We start from the raw sequence: 18,806 nt of genomic DNA on the forward strand, positions 1-18,806 counted from the left end.
CTGATGAAGAGTGAAGCTTTCAGGAGCTTCTGTGACTTAAGATCAGGAACACTATACCACAAGAGGTGATTTAATGTTTTAACTTGTCAACATCTAGTTCTCCAAAATGTGACCAAAAAGTCAATTACGTCCCTGGGTGGGATTGAACCACCAACCTTTCGGTTAACAGCCGAACGCGCTAACCGATTGCGCCACAGAGACCCCTCTAAAGTTGTATCAAATTAGTGATCTAAAAATGATTTATTGAAATATGTGTAAAAGGCCAACATCTGGAGATCTTTTGTAAAACTCTTCCTCCATTGAAGAACAAAAAAACAAATTGGTACTTTCTTGTCAAGAGGTAAGCTTTCAGGAGCTGAAGCTGTTTATATGATTAGCAGAGTGGCGCAGCGGAAGCGTGCTGGGCCCATAACCCAGAGGTCGATGGATCGAAACCATCCTTTGCTATCTTTGTTTTTTTATAATTATTTGTTGATTAAACCAATACAAAACTGAGATTAATATTTTGGCTCAGTTCTATCTTTTTTATTATGTTAAAAAAGAGATTTAGTAAAACTGTTCATCCATTAAAGAACAAAGAAACACATTGGTACAAACACTAAAATGTGCTTCAATGGTTTCCTAAAAACTTACGTAATTAACTACTTTTAAGAGGAATTGTATCAGTGAAGTCTAGATATACTGCATAACAAGAGGTGGTTTTATGTTTTAACTTGTCTACCTAAGGTTCTTCAAAATATGATCACACGGTCAAAAATATCCCTGGGTGGGATTAAACCACAAACCTTTGAGATAGAAACCAAATGTGCTGACTGATTGTTCCAAGTCAACAAAATAAGACTAGATTCAAGTTAGTACCATAAAAAAATTCCTAGACATAGATTTAATAGTCATTATTTTAAAGAGCTTTTGTAAGATTCTTTATCTACTGAAGAACAGAGGAGAAACATTGGTACTTTCTGATGAAGAGTGAAGCTTTCAGGAGCTTCTGTGACTTAAGATAAGGAACACTATACCACAAGAGGTGATTTAATGTTTTAACTTGTCAACATCTAGTTCTCCAAAATGTGACCAAAAAGTCGATTACGTCCCTGGGTGGGATTGAACCACCAACCTTTCGGTTAACAGCCGAACGCGCTAACCGATTGCGCCACAGAGACCCCTCTAAAGTTGTATCAAATTAGTGATCTAAAAATGATTTATTGAAATATGTGTAAAAGGCCAACATCTGGAGATCTTTTGTAAAACTCTTCCTCCATTGAAGAACAAAAAAACAAATTGGTACTTTCTTGTCAAGAGGTAAGCTTTCAGGAGCTGAAGCTGTTTATATGATTAGCAGAGTGGCGCAGCGGAAGCGTGCTGGGCCCATAACCCAGAGGTCGATGGATCGAAACCATCCTCTGCTATCTTTGTTTTTTTATAATTATTTGTTGATTAAACCAATACAAAACTGAGATTAATATTTTGGCTCAGTTCTATCTTTTTTATTATGTTAAAAAAGAGATTTAGTAAAACTGTTCATCCATTAAAGAACATAGAAACACATTGGTACAAACACTAAAATGTGCTTCAATGGTTTCCTAAAAAACTTACCTAATTAACTACTTTTAAGAGGAATTGTATCAGAGAAGTCTAGATATACTGCATAACAAGAGGTGGTTTTATGTTTTAACTTGTCTACCTAAGGTTCTTCAAAATATGATCACACGGTCAAAAATATCCCTGGGTGGGATTAAACCACAAATCTTTGAGATAGAAACCAAATGTGCTGACTGATTGTTCCAAGTCAACAAAATAAGACTAGATTCAAGTTAGTACCATAAAAAAATTCCTAGACATAGATTTAATAGTCATTATTTTAAAGAGCTTTTGTAAGATTCTTTATCTACTGAAGAACAGAGGAGAAACATTGGTACTTTCTGATGAAGAGTGAAGCTTTCAGGAGCTTCTGTGACTTAAGATCAGGAACACTATACCACAGGAGGTGATTTCATGTTTTAACTTGTCAACATCTAGTTCTCCAAAATGTGACCAAAAAGTCGATTACGTCCCTGGGTGGGATTGAACCACCAACCTTTCGGTTAACAGCCGAACGCGCTAACTGATTGCGCCACAGAGACCCCTCTTAAGTTGTATCAAATTAGTGATCTAAAAATGATTTATTGAAATATGTGTAAAAGGCCAACATCTGGAGATCTTTTGTAAAACTCTTCCTCCATTGAAGAACAAAAAAACAAATTGGTACTTTCTTGTCAAGAGGTAAGCTTTCAGGAGCTGAAGCTGTTTATATGATTAGCAGAGTGGCGCAGCGGAAGCGTGCTGGGCCCATAACCCAGAGGTCGATGGATCGAAACCATCCTCTGCTATCTTTGTTTTTTTATAATTATTTGTTGATTAAACCAATACAAAACTGAGATTAATATTTTGGCTCAGTTCTATCTTTTTTATTATGTTAAAAAAGAGATTTAGTAAAACTGTTCATCCATTAAAGAACAAAGAAACACATTGGTACAAACACTAAAATGTGCTTCAATGGTTTCCTGAAAAAATTACCTAATTAACTACTTTTAAGAGGAATTGTATCAGAGAAGTCTAGATATACTGCATAACAAGAGGTGGTTTTATGTTTTAACTTGTCTACCTAAGGTTCTTCAAAATATGATCACACGGTCAAAAATATCCCTGGGTGGGATTAAACCACAAACCTTTGAGATAGAAACCAAATGTGCTGACTGATTGTTCCAAGTCAACAAAATAAGACTAGATTCAAGTTAGTACCATAAAAAAATTCCTAGACATAGATTTAATAGTCATTATTTTAAAGAGCTTTTGTAAGATTCTTTATCTACTGAAGAACAGAGGAGAAACATTGGTACTTTCTGATGAAGAGTGAAGCTTTCAGGAGCTTCTGTGACTTAAGATCAGGAACACTATACCACAAGAGGTGATTTAATGTTTTAACTTGTCAACATCTAGTTCTCCAAAATGTGACCAAAAAGTCAATAACGTCCCTGGGTGGGATTGAACCACCAACCTTTCGGTTAACAGCCGAACGCGCTAACCGATTGCGCCACAGAGACCCCTCTAAAGTTGTTTCACATTAGTGATCTAAAAATGATTTATTGAAATATGTGTAAAATGCCAACATCTGGAGATCTTTTGTAAAACTCTTCCTCCGTTGAAGAACAAAAAAACAAATTGGTACTTTCTTGTCAAGAGGTAAGCTTTCAGGAGCTGAAGCTGTTTATATGATTAGCAGAGTGGCGCAGCGGAAGCATGCTGGGCCCATAACCCAGAGGTCGATGGATCGAAACCATCCTCTGCTATCTTTGTTTTTTTATAATTATTTGTTGATTAAACCAATACAAAACTGAGATTAATATTTTGGCTCAGTTCTATCTTTTTTATTATGTTAAAAAAGAGATTTAGTAAAACTGTTCATCCATTAAAGAACAAAGAAACACATTGGTACAAACACTAAAATGTGCTTCAATGGTTTCCTAAAAACTTACCTAATTAACTACTTTTAAGAGGAATTGTATCAGAGAAGTCTAGATATACTGCATAACAAGAGGTGGTTTTATGTTTTAACTTGTCTACCTAAGGTTCTTCAAAATATGATCACAAGGTCAAAAATATCCCTGGGTGGGATTAAACCACAAACCTTTGAGATAGAAACCAAATGTGCTGACTGATTGTTCCAAGTCAACAAAATAAGACTAGATTCAAGTTAGTACCATAAAAAAATCCTAGACATAGATTTAATAGTCATTATTTTAAAGAGCTTTTGTAAGATTCTTTATCTACTGAAGAACAGAGGAGAAACATTGGTACTTTCTGATGAAGACTGAAGCTTTCAGGAGCTTCTGTGACTTAAGATAAGGAACACTATACCACAAGAGGTGATTTAATGTTTTAACTTGTCAACATCTAGTTCTCCAAAATGTGACCAAAAAGTCGATTACGTCCCTGGGTGGGATTGAACCACCAACCTTTCGGTTAACAGCCGAACGCGCTAACCGATTGCGCCACAGAGACCCCTCTAAAGTTGTATCAAATTAGTGATCTAAAAATGATTTATTGAAATATGTGTAAAAGGCCAACATCTGGAGATCTTTTGTAAAACTCTTCCTCCATTGAAGAACAAAAAAACAAATTGGTACTTTCTTGTCAAGAGGTAAGCTTTCAGGAGCTGAAGCTGTTTATATGATTAGCAGAGTGGCGCAGCGGAAGCGTGCTGGGCCCATAACCCAGAGGTCGATGGATCGAAACCATCCTCTGCTATCTTTGTTTTTTTTATAATTATTTGTTGATTAAACCAATACAAAACTGAGATTAATATTTTGGCTCAGTTCTATCTTTTTTATTATGTTAAAAAAGAGATTTAGTAAAACTGTTCATCCATTAAAGAACAAAGAAACACATTGGTACAAACACTTAAATGTGCTTCAATGGTTTCCTAAAAACTTACCTAATTAACTACTTTTAAGAGGAATTGTATCAGAGAAGTCTAGATATACTGCATAACAAGAGGTGGTTTTATGTTTTAACTTGTCTACCTAAGGTTCTTCAAAATATGATCACAAGGTCAAAAATATCCCAGGGTGGGATTAAACCACAAACCTTTGAGATAGAAACCAAATGTGCTGACTGATTGTTCCAAGTCAACAAAATAAGACTAGATTCAAGTTAGTACCATAAAAAAATTCCTAGACATAGATTTAATAGTCATTATTTTAAAGAGCTTTTGTAAGATTCTTTATCTACTGAAGAACAGTGGAGAAACATTGGTACTTTCTGATGAAGAGTGAAGCTTTCAGGAGCTTCTGTGACTTAAGATCAGGAACACTATACCACAAGAGGTGATTTAATGTTTTAACTTGTCAACATCTAGTTCTCCAAAATGTGACCAAAAAGTCGATTACGTCCCTGGGTGGGATTGAACCACCAACCTTTCGGTTAACAGCCGAACGCGCCACAGAGACCCCTCTAAAGTTGTATCAAATTAGTGATCTAAAAATGATTTATTCTTTAAATATCCCTGGGTGGGATTAAACCACAAACCTTTGAGATAGAAACCAAATGTGCTGACTGATTGTTCCAAGTCAAAAAAATAAGACTAGATTCAAGTTAGTACCATAAAAAAATTCCTAGACATAGATTTAATAGTCATTATTTTAAAGAGCTTTTGTAAGATTCTTTATCTACTGAAGAACAGAGGAGAAACAATGGTACTTTCTGATGAAGAGTGAAGCTTTCAGGAGCTTCTGTGACTTAAGATCAGGAACACTATACCACAAGAGGTGATTTAATGTTTTAACTTGTCAACATCTAGTTCTCCAAAATGTGACCAAAAAGTCGATTACGTCCCTGGGTGGGATTGAACCACCAACCTTTCGGTTAACAGCCGAACACGCCACAGAGACCCCTCTAAAGTTGTATCAAATTAGTGATCTAAAAATGATTTATTCTTTAAATATCCCTGGGTGGGATTAAACCACAAACCTTTGAGATAGAAACCAAATGTGCTGACTGATTGTTCCAAGTCAACAAAATAAGACAAGATTCAAGTTAGTACCATAAAAAAATTCCTAGACATAGATTTAATAGTCATTATTTTAAAGAGCTTTTGTAAGATTCTTTATCTACTGAAGAACAGAGGAGAAACATTGGTACTTTCTGATGAAGAGTGAAGCTTTCAGGAGCTTCTGTGACTTAAGATCAGGAACACTATACCACAAGAGGTGATTTAATGTTTTAACTTGTCAACATCTAGTTCTCCAAAATGTGACCAAAAAGTCAATTACGTCCCTGGGTGGGATTGAACCACCAACCTTTCGGTTAACAGCCGAACGCGCTAACCGATTGCGCCACAGAGACCCCTCTAAAGTTGTATCAAATTAGTGATCTAAAAATGATTTATTGAAATATGTGTAAAAGGCCAACATCTGGAGATCTTTTGTAAAAATCTTCCTCCATTGAAGAACAAAAAAACAAATTGGTACTTTCGTGTCAAGAGGTAAGCTTTCAGGAGCTGAAGCTGTTTATATGATTAGCAGAGTGGTGCAGCGGAAGCGTGCTGGGCCCATAACCCAGAGGTCGATGGATCGAAACCATCCTCTGCTTTTTTAAAGAGCTTTTGTAAGATTCTTTATCTACTGAAGAACAGAGGAGAAACATTGGTACTTTCTGATGAAGAGTGAAGCTTTCAGGAGCTTCTGTGACTTAAGATCAGGAACACTATACCACAAGAGGTGATTTAATGTTTTAACTTGTCAACATCTAGTTCTCCAAAATGTGACCAAAAAGTCGATTACGTCCCTGGGTGGGATTGAACCACCAACCTTTCGGTTAACAGCCGAACGCGCTAACCGATTGCGCCACAGAGACCCCTCTAAAGTTGTATCAAATTAGTGATCTAAAAATGATTTATTGAAATATGTGTAAAAGGCCAACATCTGGAGATCTTTTGTAAAACTCTTCCTCCATTGAAGAACAAAAAAACAAATTGGTACTTTCTTGTCAAGAGGTAAGCTTTCAGGAGCTGAAGCTGTTTATATGATTAGCAGAGTGGCGCAGCGGAAGCGTGCTGGGCCCATAACCCAGAGGTCGATGGATCGAAACCATCCTCTGCTATCTTTGTTTTTTTATAATTATTTGTTGATTAAACCAATACAAAACTGAGATTAATATTTTGGCTCAGTTCTATCTTTTTTATTATGTTAAAAAAGAGATTTAGTAAAACTGTTCATCCATTAAAGAACAAAGAAACACATTGGTACAAACACTAAAATGTGCTTCAATGGTTTCCTAAAAACTTACCTAATTAACTACTTTTAAGAGGAATTGTATCAGAGAAGTCTAGATATACTGCATAACAAGAGGTGGTTTTATGTTTTAACTTGTCTACCTAAGGTTCTTCAAAATATGATCACAAGGTCAAAAATATCCCTGGGTGGGATTAAACCACAAACCTTTGAGATAGAAACCAAATGTGCTGACTGATTGTTCCAAGTCAACAAAATAAGACTAGATTCAAGTTAGTACCATAAAAAAATTCCTAGACATAGATTTAATAGTCATTATTTTAAAGAGCTTTTGTAAGATTCTTTATCTACTGAAGAACAGAGGAGAAACATTGGTACTTTCTGATGAAGACTGAAGCTTTCAGGAGCTTCTGTGACTTAAGATCAGGAACACTATACCACAAGAGGTGATTTAATGTTTTAACTTGTCAACATCTAGTTCTCCAAAATGTGACCAAAAAGTCGATTACGTCCCTGGGTGGGATTGAACCACCAACCTTTCGGTTAACAGCCGAACGCGCTAACCGATTGCGCCACAGAGACCCCTCTAAAGTTGTATCAAATTAGTGATCTAAAAATGATTTATTGAAATATGTGTAAAAGGCCAACATCTGGAGATCTTTTGTAAAAATCTTCCTCCATTGAAGAACAAAAAAACAAATTGGTACTTTCGTGTCAAGAGGTAAGCTTTCAGGAGCTGAAGCTGTTTATATGATTAGCAGAGTGGTGCAGCGGAAGCGTGCTGGGCCCATAACCCAGAGGTCGATGGATCGAAACCATCCTCTGCTATCTTTGTTTTTTTATAATTATTTGTTGATTAAACCAATACAAAACTGAGATTAATATTTTGGCTCAGTTCTATCTTTTTTATTATGTTAAAAAAGAGATTTAGTAAAACTGTTCATCCATTAAAGAACAAAGAAACACATTGGTACAAACACTAAAATGTGCTTCAATGGTTTCCTAAAAACTTACCTAATTAACTACTTTTAAGAGGAATTGTATCAGAGAAGTCCAGATATACTGCATAACAAGAGGTGGTTTTATGTTTTAACTTGTCTACCTAAGGTTCTTCAAAATATGATCACACGGTCAAAAATATCCCTGGGTGGGATTAAACCACAAACCTTTGAGATAGAAACCAAATGTGCTGACTGTTTGTTCCAAGTCAACAAAATAAGACTAGATTCAAGTTAGTACCATAAAAAAATTCCTAGACATAGATTTAATAGTTATTATTTTAAAGAGCTTTTGTAAGATTCTTTATCTACTGAAGAACAGAGGAGAAACATTGGTACTTTCTGATGAAGAGTGAAGCTTTCAGGAGCTTCTGTGACTTAAGATCAGGAACACTATACCACAAGAGGTGATTTAATGTTTTAACTTGTCAACATCTAGTTCTCCAAAATGTGACCAAAAAGTCGATTACGTCCCTGGGTGGGATTGAACCACCAACCTTTCGGTTAACAGCCGAACGCGCTAACCGATTGCGCCACAGAGACCCCTCTAAAGTTGTATCAAATTAGTGATCTAAAAATGATTTATTGAAATATGTGTTAAAGGCCAACATCTGGAGATCTTTTGTAAAAATCTTCCTCCATTGAAGAACAAAAGAACAAATTGGTACTTTCTTGTCAAGAGGTATGCTTTCAGGAGCTGTTTATATGATTAGCAGAGTGGCGCAGCGGAAGCGTGCTGGGCCCATAACCCAGAGGTCGATGGATCGAAACCATCCTCTGCTATCTTTGTTTTTTTATAATTATTAGTTGATTAAACCAATACAAAACTGAGATTAATATTTTGGCTCAGTTCTATCTTTTTTATTATGTTAAAAAAGAGATTTAGTAAAACTGTTCATCCATTAAAGAACAAAGAAACACATTGGTACAAACACTAAAATGTGCTTCAATGGTTTCCTAAAAACTTACCTAATTAACTACTTTTAAGAGGAATTGTATCAGAGAAGTCTAGATATACTGCATAACAAGAGGTGGTTTTATGTTTTAACTTGTCTACCTAAGGTTCTTCAAAATATGATCACAAGGTCAAAAATATCCCTGGGTGGGATTAAACCACAAACCTTTGAGATAGAAACCAAATGTGCTGACTGATTGTTCCAAGTCAACAAAATAAGACTAGATTCAAGTTAGTACCATAAAAAAATTCCTAGACATAGATTTAATAGTCATTATTTTAAAGAGCTTTTGTAAGATTCTTTATCTACTGAAGAACAGAGGAGAAACATTGGTACTTTCTGATGAAGAGTGAAGCTTTCAGGAGCTTCTGTGACTTAAGATCAGGAACACTATACCACAAGAGGTGATTTAATGTTTTAACTTGTCAACATCTAGTTCTCCAAAATGTGACCAAAAAGTCGATTACGTCCCTGGGTGGGATTGAACCACCAACCTTTCGGTTAACAGCCGAACGCGCTAACCGATTGCGCCACAGAGACCCCTCTAAAGTTGTATCAAATTAGTGATCTAAAAATGATTTATTGAAATATGTGTTAAAGGCCAACATCTGGAGATCTTTTGTAAAAATCTTCCTCCATTGAAGAACAAAAGAACAAATTGGTACTTTCTTGTCAAGAGGTATGCTTTCAGGAGCTGTTTATATGATTAGCAGAGTGGCGCAGCGGAAGCGTGCTGGGCCCATAACCCAGAGGTCGATGGATCGAAACCATCCTCTGCTATCTTTGTTTTTTTATAATTATTAGTTGATTAAACCAATACAAAACTGAGATTAATATTTTGGCTCAGTTCTATCTTTTTTTATTATGTTAAAAAAGAGATTTAGTAAAACTGTTCATCCATTAAAGAACAAAGAAACACATTGGTACAAACACTAAAATGTGCTTCAATGGTTTCCTAAAAACTTACCTAATTAACTACTTTTAAGAGGAATTGTATCAGAGAAGTCTAGATATACTGCATAACAAGAGGTGGTTTTATGTTTTAACTTGTCTACCTAAGGTTCTTCAAAATATGATCACAAGGTCAAAAATATCCCTGGGTGGGATTAAACCACAAACCTTTGAGATAGAAACCAAATGTGCTGACTGATTGTTCCAAGTCAACAAAATAAGACTAGATTCAAGTTAGTACCATAAAAAAATTCCTAGACATAGATTTAATAGTCATTATTTTAAAGAGCTTTTGTAAGATTCTTTATCTACTGAAGAACAGAGGAGAAACATTGGTACTTTCTGATGAAGAGTGAAGCTTTCAGGAGCTTCTGTGACTTAAGATCAGGAACACTATACCACAAGAGGTGATTTAATGTTTTAACTTGTCAACATCTAGTTCTCCAAAATGTGACCAAAAAGTCAATTACGTCCCTGGGTGGGATTGAACCACCAACCTTTCGGTTAACAGCCGAACGCGCTAACCGATTGCGCCACAGAGACCCCTCTAAAGTTGTATCAAATTAGTGATCTAAAAATGATTTATTGAAATATGTGTAAAAGGCCAACATCTGGAGATCTTTTGTAAAACTCTTCCTCCATTGAAGAACAAAAAAACAAATTGGTACTTTCTTGTCAAGAGGTAAGCTTTCAGGAGCTGAAGCTGTTTATATGATTAGCAGAGTGGCGCAGCGGAAGCGTGCTGGGCCCATAACCCAGAGGTCGATGGATCGAAACTATCCTCTGCTATCTTTGTTTTTTTATAATTATTTGTTGATTAAACCAATACAAAACTGAGATTAATATTTTGGCTCAGTTCTATCTTTTTTATTATGTTAAAAAAGAGATTTAGTAAAACTGTTCATCCATTAAAGAACAAAGAAACACATTGGTACAAACACTAAAATGTGCTTCAATGGTTTCCTGAAAAAATTTCCTAATTAACTACTTTTAAGAGGAATTGTATCAGAGAAGTCTAGATATACTGCATAACAAGAGGTGGTTTTATGTTTTAACTTGTCTACCTAAGGTTCTTCAAAATATGATCACAAGGTCAAAAATATCCCTGGGTGGGATTAAACCACAAACCTTTGAGATAGAAACCAAATGTGCTGACTGATTGTTCCAAGTCAACAAAATAAGACTAGATTCAAGTTAGTACCATAAAAAAATTCCTAGACATAGATTTAATAGTCATTATTTTAAAGAGCTTTTGTAAGATTCTTTATCTACTGAAGAACAGAGGAGAAACATTGGTACTTTCTGATGAAGACTGAAGCTTTCAGGAGCTTCTGTGACTTAAGATCAGGAACACTATACCACAAGAGGTGATTTAATGTTTTAACTTGTCAACATCTAGTTCTCCAAAATGTGACCAAAAAGTCGATTACGTCCCTGGGTGGGATTGAACCACCAACCTTTCGGTTAACAGCCGAACGCGCTAACCGATTGCGCCACAGAGACCCCTCTAAAGTTGTATCAAATTAGTGATCTAAAAATGATTTATTGAAATATGTGTAAAAGGCCAACATCTGGAGATCTTTTGTAAAAATCTTCCTCCATTGAAGAACAAAAGAACAAATTGGTACTTTCTTGTCAAGAGGTATGCTTTCAGGAGCTGTTTATATGATTAGCAGAGTGGCGCAGCGGAAGCGTGCTGGGCCCATAACCCAGAGGTCGATGGATCGAAACCATCCTCTGCTATCTTTGTTTTTTTATAATTATTAGTTGATTAAACCAATACAAAACTGAGATTAATATTTTGGCTCAGTTCTATCTTTTTTATTATGTTAAAAAAGAGATTTAGTAAAACTGTTCATCCATTAAAGAACAAAGAAACACATTGGTACAAACACTAAAATGTGCTTCAATGGTTTCCTAAAAACTTACCTAATTAACTACTTTTAAGAGGAATTGTATCAGAGAAGTCTAGATATACTGCATAACAAGAGGTGGTTTTATGTTTTAACTTGTCTACCTAAGGTTCTTCAAAATATGATCACAAGGTCAAAAATATCCCTGGGTGGGATTAAACCACAAACCTTTGAGATAGAAACCAAATGTGCTGACTGATTGTTCCAAGTCAACAAAATAAGACTAGATTCAAGTTAGTACCATAAAAAAATTCCTAGACATAGATTTAATAGTCATTATTTTAAAGAGCTTTTGTAAGATTCTTTATCTACTGAAGAACAGAGGAGAAACATTGGTACTTTCTGATGAAGAGTGAAGCTTTCAGGAGCTTCTGTGACTTAAGATCAGGAACACTATACCACAAGAGGTGATTTAATGTTTTAACTTGTCAACATCTAGTTCTCCAAAATGTGACCAAAAAGTCAATTACGTCCCTGGGTGGGATTGAACCACCAACCTTTCGGTTAACAGCCGAACGCGCTAACCGATTGCGCCACAGAGACCCCTCTAAAGTTGTATCAAATTAGTGATCTAAAAATGATTTATTGAAATATGTGTAAAAGGCCAACATCTGGAGATCTTTTGTAAAACTCTTCCTCCATTGAAGAACAAAAAAACAAATTGGTACTTTCTTGTCAAGAGGTAAGCTTTCAGGAGCTGAAGCTGTTTATATGATTAGCAGAGTGGCGCAGCGGAAGCGTGCTGGGCCCATAACCCAGAGGTCGATGGATCGAAACTATCCTCTGCTATCTTTGTTTTTTTATAATTATTTGTTGATTAAACCAATACAAAACTGAGATTAATATTTTGGCTCAGTTCTATCTTTTTTATTATGTTAAAAAAGAGATTTAGTAAAACTGTTCATCCATTAAAGAACAAAGAAACACATTGGTACAAACACTAAAATGTGCTTCAATGGTTTCCTGAAAAAATTACCTAATTAACTACTTTTAAGAGGAATTGTATCAGAGAAGTCTAGATATACTGCATAACAAGAGGTGGTTTTATGTTTTAACTTGTCTACCTAAGGTTCTTCAAAATATGATCACAAGGTCAAAAATATCCCTGGGTGGGATTAAACCACAAACCTTTGAGATAGAAACCAAATGTGCTGACTGATTGTTCCAAGTCAACAAAATAAGACTAGATTCGGTACTTATGTATTATCTGGGCTCCCATGTTAAATGCACCCCATTTTTTCATACCCCTACTATCCAACTACGCATGGAGTTGATTTTATATAGTGTGGCGAGCGCAGCGAGCCACCGTGCCCGAAGCGTGGCGAGCGCAGCGAGCCCCGCGAGGGGATGCGGTCTCATAAGAAAAACGGGAGCCCAGATATTACATAAGTACCCTAGATTCAAGTTAGTACCATAAAAAAATTCCTAGACATAGATTTAATAGTCATTATTTTAAAGAGCTTTTGTAAGATTCTTTATCTACTGAAGAACAGAGGAGAAACATTGGTACTTTCTGATGAAGACTGAAGCTTTCAGGAGCTTCTGTGACTTAAGATCAGGAACACTATACCACAAGAGGTGATTTAATGTTTTAACTTGTCAACATCTAGTTCTCCAAAATGTGACCAAAAAGTCGATTACGTCCCTGGGTGGGATTGAACCACCAACCTTTCGGTTAACAGCCGAACGCGCTAACCGATTGCGCCACAGAGACCCCTCTAAAGTTGTATCAAATTAGTGATCTAAAAATGATTTAATGATATATGTGTAAAAGGCCAACATCTGGAGATCTTTTGTAAAAATCTTCCTCCATTGAAGAACAAAAAAAAAAATTGGTACTTTCGTGTCAAGAGGTAAGCTTTCAGGAGCTGAAGCTGTTTATATGATTAGCAGAGTGGTGCAGCGGAAGCGTGCTGGGCCCATAACCCAGAGGTCGATGGATCGAAACCATCCTCTGCTTTTTTAAAGAGCTTTTGTAAGATTCTTTATCTACTGAAGAACAGAGGAGAAACATTGGTACTTTCTGATGAAGAGTGAAGCTTTCAGGAGCTTCTGTGACTTAAGATCAGGAACACTATACCACAAGAGGTGATTTAATGTTTTAACTTGTCAACATCTAGTTCTCCAAAATGTGACCAAAAAGTCGATTACGTCCCTGGGTGGGATTGAACCACCAACCTTTCGGTTAACAGCCGAACGCGCTAACCGATTGCGCCACAGAGACCCCTCTAAAGTTGTATCAAATTAGTGATCTAAAAATGATTTATTGAAATATGTGTAAAAGGCCAACATCTGGAGATCTTTTGTAAAACTCTTCCTCCATTGAAGAACAAAAAAACAAATTGGTACTTTCTTGTCAAGAGGTAAGCTTTCAGGAGCTGAAGCTGTTTATATGATTAGCAGAGTGGCGCAGCGGAAGCGTGCTGGGCCCATAACCCAGAGGTCGATGGATCGAAACCATCCTCTGCTATCTTTGTTTTTTTATAATTATTTGTTGATTAAACCAATACAAAACTGAGATTAATATTTTGGCTCAGTTCTATCTTTTTTATTATGTTAAAAAAGAGATTTAGTAAAACTGTTCATCCATTAAAGAACAAAGAAACACATTGGTACAAACACTAAAATGTGCTTCAATGGTTTCCTAAAAACTTACCTAATTAACTACTTTTAAGAGGAATTGTATCAGAGAAGTCTAGATATACTGCATAACAAGAGGTGGTTTTATGTTTTAACTTGTCTACCTAAGGTTCTTCAAAATATGATCACAAGGTCAAAAATATCCCTGGGTGGGATTAAACCACAAACCTTTGAGATAGAAACCAAATGTGCTGACTGATTGTTCCAAGTCAACAAAATAAGACTAGATTCAAGTTAGTACCATAAAAAAATTCCTAGACATAGATTTAATAGTCATTATTTTAAAGAGCTTTTGTAAGATTCTTTATCTACTAAAGAACAGAGGAGAAACATTGGTACTTTCTAATGAAGACTGAAGCTTTCAGGAGCTTCTGTGACTTAAGATCAGGAACACTATACCACAAGAGGTGATTTAATGTTTTAACTTGTCAACATCTAGTTCTCCAAAATGTGACCAAAAAGTCGATTACGTCCCTGGGTGGGATTGAACCACCAACCTTTCGGTTAACAGCCGAACGCGCTAACCGATTGCGCCACAGAGACCCCTCTAAAGTTGTATCAAATTAGTGATCTAAAAATGATTTATTGAAATATGTGTAAAAGGCCAACATCTGGAGATCTTTTGTAAAAATCTTCCTCCATTGAAGAACAAAAAAACAAATTGGTACTTTCGTGTCAAGAGGTAAGCTTTCAGGAGCTGAAGCTGTTTATATGATTAGCAGAGTGGTGCAGCGGAAGCGTGCTGGGCCCATAACCCAGAGGTCGATGGATCGAAACCATCCTCTGCTATCTTTGTTTTTTTATAATTATTTGTTGATTAAACCAATACAAAACTGAGATTAATATTTTGGCTCAGTTCTATCTTTTTTATTATGTTAAAAAAGAGATTTAGTAAAACTGTTCATCCATTAAAGAACAAAGAAACACATTGGTACAAACACTAAAATGTGCTTCAATGGTTTCCTAAAAACTTACCTAATTAACTACTTTTAAGAGGAATTGTATCAGAGAAGTCCAGATATACTGCATAACAAGAGGTGGTTTTATGTTTTAACTTGTCTACCTAAGGTTCTTCAAAATATGATCACACGGTCAAAAATATCCCTGGGTGGGATTAAACCACAAACCTTTGAGATAGAAACCAAATGTGCTGACTGTTTGTTCCAAGTCAACAAAATAAGACTAGATTCAAGTTAGTACCATAAAAAAATTCCTAGACATAGATTTAATAGTTATTATTTTAAAGAGCTTTTGTAAGATTCTTTATCTACTGAAGAACAGAGGAGAAACATTGGTACTTTCTGATGAAGAGTGAAGCTTTCAGGAGCTTCTGTGACTTAAGATCAGGAACACTATACCACAAGAGGTGATTTAATGTTTTAACTTGTCAACATCTAGTTCTCCAAAATGTGACCAAAAAGTCGATTACGTCCCTGGGTGGGATTGAACCACCAACCTTTCGGTTAACAGCCGAACGCGCTAACCGATTGCGCCACAGATACCCCTCTAAAGTTGTATCAAATTAGTGATCTAAAAATGATTTATTGAAATATGTGTAAAAGGCCAACATCTGGAGATCTTTTGTAAAAATCTTCCTCCATTGAAGAACAAAAAAACAAATTGGTACTTTCGTGTCAAGAGGTAAGCTTTCAGGAGCTGAAGCTGTTTATATGATTAGCAGAGTGGTGCAGCGGAAGCGTGCTGGGCCCATAACCCAGAGGTCGATGGATCGAAACCATCCTCTGCTATCTTTGTTTTTTTAAAATTATTTGTTGATTAAACCAATACAAAACTGAGATTAATATTTTGGCTCAGTTCTATCTTTTTTATTATGTTAAAAAAGAGATTTAGTAAAACTGTTCATCCATTAAAGAACAAAGAAACACATTGGTACAAACACTAAAATGTGCTTCAATGGTTTCCTAAAAACTTACCTAATTAACTACTTTTAAGAGGAATTGTATCAGAGAAGTCCAGATATACTGCATAACAAGAGGTGGTTTTATGTTTTAACTTGTCTACCTAAGGTTCTTCAAAATATGATCACACGGTCAAAAATATCCCTGGGTGGGATTAAACCACAAACCTTTGAGATAGAAACCAAATGTGCTGACTGTTTGTTCCAAGTCAACAAAATAAGACTAGATTCAAGTTAGTACCATAAAAAAATTCCTAGACATAGATTTAATAGTTATTATTTTAAAGAGCTTTTGTAAGATTCTTTATCTACTGAAGAACAGAGGAGAAACATTGGTACTTTCTGATGAAGAGTGAAGCTTTCAGGAGCTTCTGTGACTTAAGATCAGGAACACTATACCACAAGAGGTGAGTTAATGTTTTAACTTGTCAACATCTAGTTCTCCAAAATGTGACCAAAAAGTTTATTACGTCCCTGGGTGGGATTGAACCACCAACCTTTCGGTTAACAGCCGAACGCACTAACCGATTGCGCCACAGAGACCCCTCTAAAGTTGTATCAAATTAGTGATCTAAAAATGATTTATTGAAATATGTGTAAAAGGCCAACATCTGGAGATCTTTTGTAAAACTCTTCCTCCATTGAAGAACAAAAAAACAAATTGGTACTTTCTTGTCAAGAGGTATGCTTTCAGGAGCTGAAGCTGTTTATATGATTAGCAGAGTGGCGCAGCGGAAGCGTGCTGGGCCCATAACCCAGAGGTCGATGGATCGAAACCATCCTCTGCTATCTTTGTTTTTTTATAATTATTAGTTGATTAAACCAATACAAAACTGAGATTAATATTTTGGCTCAGTTCTATCTTTTTTATTATGTTAAAAAAGAGATTTAGTAAAACTGTTCATCCATTAAAGAACAAAGAAACACATTGGTACAAACACTAAAATGTGCTTCAATGGTTTCCTAAAAACTTACCTAATTAACTACTTTTAAGAGGAATTGTATCAGAGAAGTCTAGATATACTGCATAACAAGAGGTGGTTTTATGTTTTAACTTGTCTACCTAAGGTTCTTCAAAATATGATCACAAGGTCAAAAATATCCCTGGGTGGGATTAAACCACAAACCTTTGAGATAGAAACCAAATGTGCTGACTGATTGTTCCAAGTCAACAAAATAAGACTAGATTCAAGTTAGTACCATAAAAAAATTCCTAGACATAGATTTAATAGTCATTATTTTAAAGAGCTTTTGTAAGATTCTTTATCTACTGAAGAACAGAGGAGAAACATTGGTACTTTCTGATGAAGAGTGAAGCTTTCAGGAGCTTCTGTGACTTAAGATCAGGAACACTATACCACAAGAGGTGATTTAATGTTTTAACTTGTCAACATCTAGTTCTCCAAAATGTGACCAAAAAGTCAATTACGTCCCTGGGTGGGATTGAACCACCAACCTTTCGGTTAACAGCCGAACGCGCTAACCGATTGCGCCACAGAGACCCCTCTAAAGTTGTATCAAATTAGTGATCTAAAAATGATTTATTGAAATATGTGTAAAAGGCCAACATCTGGAGATCTTTTGTAAAACTCTTCCTCCATTGAAGAACAAAAGAACAAATTGGTACTTTCTTGTCAAGAGGTATGCTTTCAGGAGCTGTTTATATGATTAGCAGAGTGGCGCAGCGGAAGCGTGCTGGGCCCATAACCCAGAGGTCGATGGATCGAAACCATCCTCTGCTATCTTTGTTTTTTTATAATTATTAGTTGATTAAACCAATACAAAACTGAGATTAATATTTTGGCTCAGTTCTATCTTTTTTATTATGTTAAAAAAGAGATTTAGTAAAACTGTTCATCCATTAAAGAACAAAGAAACACATTGGTACAAACACTAAAATGTGCTTCAATGGTTTCCTAAAAACTTACCTAATTAACTACTTTTAAGAGGAATTGTATCAGAGAAGTCTAGATATACTGCATAACAAGAGGTGGTTTTATGTTTTAACTTGTCTACCTAAGGTTCTTCAAAATATGATCACAAGGTCAAAAATATCCCTGGGTGGGATTAAACCACAAACCTTTGAGATAGAAACCAAATGTGCTGACTGATTGTTCCAAGTCAACAAAATAAGACTAGATTCAAGTTAGTACCATAAAAAAATTCCTAGACATAGATTTAATAGTCATTATTTTAAAGAGCTTTTGTAAGATTCTTTATCTACTGAAGAACAGAGGAGAAACATTGGTACTTTCTGATGAAGAGTGAAGCTTTCAGGAGCTTCTGTGACTTAAGATCAGGAACACTATACCACAAGAGGTGATTTAATGTTTTAACTTGTCAACATCTAGTTCTCCAAAATGTGACCAAAAAGTCAATTACGTCCCTGGGTGGGATTGAACCACCAACCTTTCGGTTAACAGCCGAACGCGCTAACCGATTGCGCCACAGAGACCCCTCTAAAGTTGTATCAAATTAGTGATCTAAAAATGATTTATTGAAATATGTGTAAAAGGCCAACATCTGGAGATCTTTTGTAAAACTCTTCCTCCATTGAAGAACAAAAGAACAAATTGGTACTTTCTTGTCAAGAGGTATGCTTTCAGGAGCTGTTTATATGATTAGCAGAGTGGCGCAGCGGAAGCGTGCTGGGCCCATAACCC

At 35.8% G+C, this 18,806-nt stretch overlaps 17 non-coding genes across 17 annotated transcripts; all 17 read right to left on the reverse strand.

The window, feature by feature from the left end:
* Positions 1-127: 127 nt before the first annotated feature.
* Positions 128-201, reverse strand: TRNAN-GUU (transfer RNA asparagine (anticodon GUU)). The gene has a single exon. It is a non-coding gene; the product is annotated as a tRNA-Asn (tRNA).
* An 885-nt stretch (positions 202-1,086) lies between these two features.
* On the reverse strand, positions 1,087-1,160 carry TRNAN-GUU (transfer RNA asparagine (anticodon GUU)). Its single transcript has one exon. It is a non-coding gene; the product is annotated as a tRNA-Asn (tRNA).
* A 1,846-nt stretch (positions 1,161-3,006) lies between these two features.
* Positions 3,007-3,080, reverse strand: TRNAN-GUU (transfer RNA asparagine (anticodon GUU)). Its single transcript has one exon. It is a non-coding gene; the product is annotated as a tRNA-Asn (tRNA).
* An 884-nt stretch (positions 3,081-3,964) lies between these two features.
* On the reverse strand, positions 3,965-4,038 carry TRNAN-GUU (transfer RNA asparagine (anticodon GUU)). Its single transcript has one exon. It is a non-coding gene; the product is annotated as a tRNA-Asn (tRNA).
* A 1,768-nt stretch (positions 4,039-5,806) lies between these two features.
* TRNAN-GUU (transfer RNA asparagine (anticodon GUU)) lies at positions 5,807-5,880 on the reverse strand. The gene has a single exon. It is a non-coding gene; the product is annotated as a tRNA-Asn (tRNA).
* A 436-nt stretch (positions 5,881-6,316) lies between these two features.
* TRNAN-GUU (transfer RNA asparagine (anticodon GUU)) lies at positions 6,317-6,390 on the reverse strand. Its single transcript has one exon. It is a non-coding gene; the product is annotated as a tRNA-Asn (tRNA).
* An 885-nt stretch (positions 6,391-7,275) lies between these two features.
* TRNAN-GUU (transfer RNA asparagine (anticodon GUU)) lies at positions 7,276-7,349 on the reverse strand. The gene has a single exon. It is a non-coding gene; the product is annotated as a tRNA-Asn (tRNA).
* Positions 7,350-8,234: 885 nt separating this feature from the next.
* TRNAN-GUU (transfer RNA asparagine (anticodon GUU)) lies at positions 8,235-8,308 on the reverse strand. Its single transcript has one exon. It is a non-coding gene; the product is annotated as a tRNA-Asn (tRNA).
* An 879-nt stretch (positions 8,309-9,187) lies between these two features.
* TRNAN-GUU (transfer RNA asparagine (anticodon GUU)) lies at positions 9,188-9,261 on the reverse strand. Its single transcript has one exon. It is a non-coding gene; the product is annotated as a tRNA-Asn (tRNA).
* Positions 9,262-10,141: 880 nt separating this feature from the next.
* TRNAN-GUU (transfer RNA asparagine (anticodon GUU)) lies at positions 10,142-10,215 on the reverse strand. Its single transcript has one exon. It is a non-coding gene; the product is annotated as a tRNA-Asn (tRNA).
* An 886-nt stretch (positions 10,216-11,101) lies between these two features.
* On the reverse strand, positions 11,102-11,175 carry TRNAN-GUU (transfer RNA asparagine (anticodon GUU)). Its single transcript has one exon. It is a non-coding gene; the product is annotated as a tRNA-Asn (tRNA).
* Positions 11,176-12,054: 879 nt separating this feature from the next.
* Positions 12,055-12,128, reverse strand: TRNAN-GUU (transfer RNA asparagine (anticodon GUU)). The gene has a single exon. It is a non-coding gene; the product is annotated as a tRNA-Asn (tRNA).
* A 1,097-nt stretch (positions 12,129-13,225) lies between these two features.
* On the reverse strand, positions 13,226-13,299 carry TRNAN-GUU (transfer RNA asparagine (anticodon GUU)). The gene has a single exon. It is a non-coding gene; the product is annotated as a tRNA-Asn (tRNA).
* Positions 13,300-13,735: 436 nt separating this feature from the next.
* TRNAN-GUU (transfer RNA asparagine (anticodon GUU)) lies at positions 13,736-13,809 on the reverse strand. Its single transcript has one exon. It is a non-coding gene; the product is annotated as a tRNA-Asn (tRNA).
* Positions 13,810-14,694: 885 nt separating this feature from the next.
* TRNAN-GUU (transfer RNA asparagine (anticodon GUU)) lies at positions 14,695-14,768 on the reverse strand. The gene has a single exon. It is a non-coding gene; the product is annotated as a tRNA-Asn (tRNA).
* A 2,803-nt stretch (positions 14,769-17,571) lies between these two features.
* Positions 17,572-17,645, reverse strand: TRNAN-GUU (transfer RNA asparagine (anticodon GUU)). Its single transcript has one exon. It is a non-coding gene; the product is annotated as a tRNA-Asn (tRNA).
* An 879-nt stretch (positions 17,646-18,524) lies between these two features.
* On the reverse strand, positions 18,525-18,598 carry TRNAN-GUU (transfer RNA asparagine (anticodon GUU)). The gene has a single exon. It is a non-coding gene; the product is annotated as a tRNA-Asn (tRNA).
* Between the last annotated feature and the right edge of the window lie 208 nt (positions 18,599-18,806).

Source organism: Crinia signifera, chromosome 3 (genome assembly GCF_055691185.1).
Source record: "Crinia signifera chromosome 3, ASM5569118v1, whole genome shotgun sequence".
Lineage (NCBI taxonomy): Eukaryota > Metazoa > Chordata > Amphibia > Anura > Myobatrachidae > Crinia > Crinia signifera.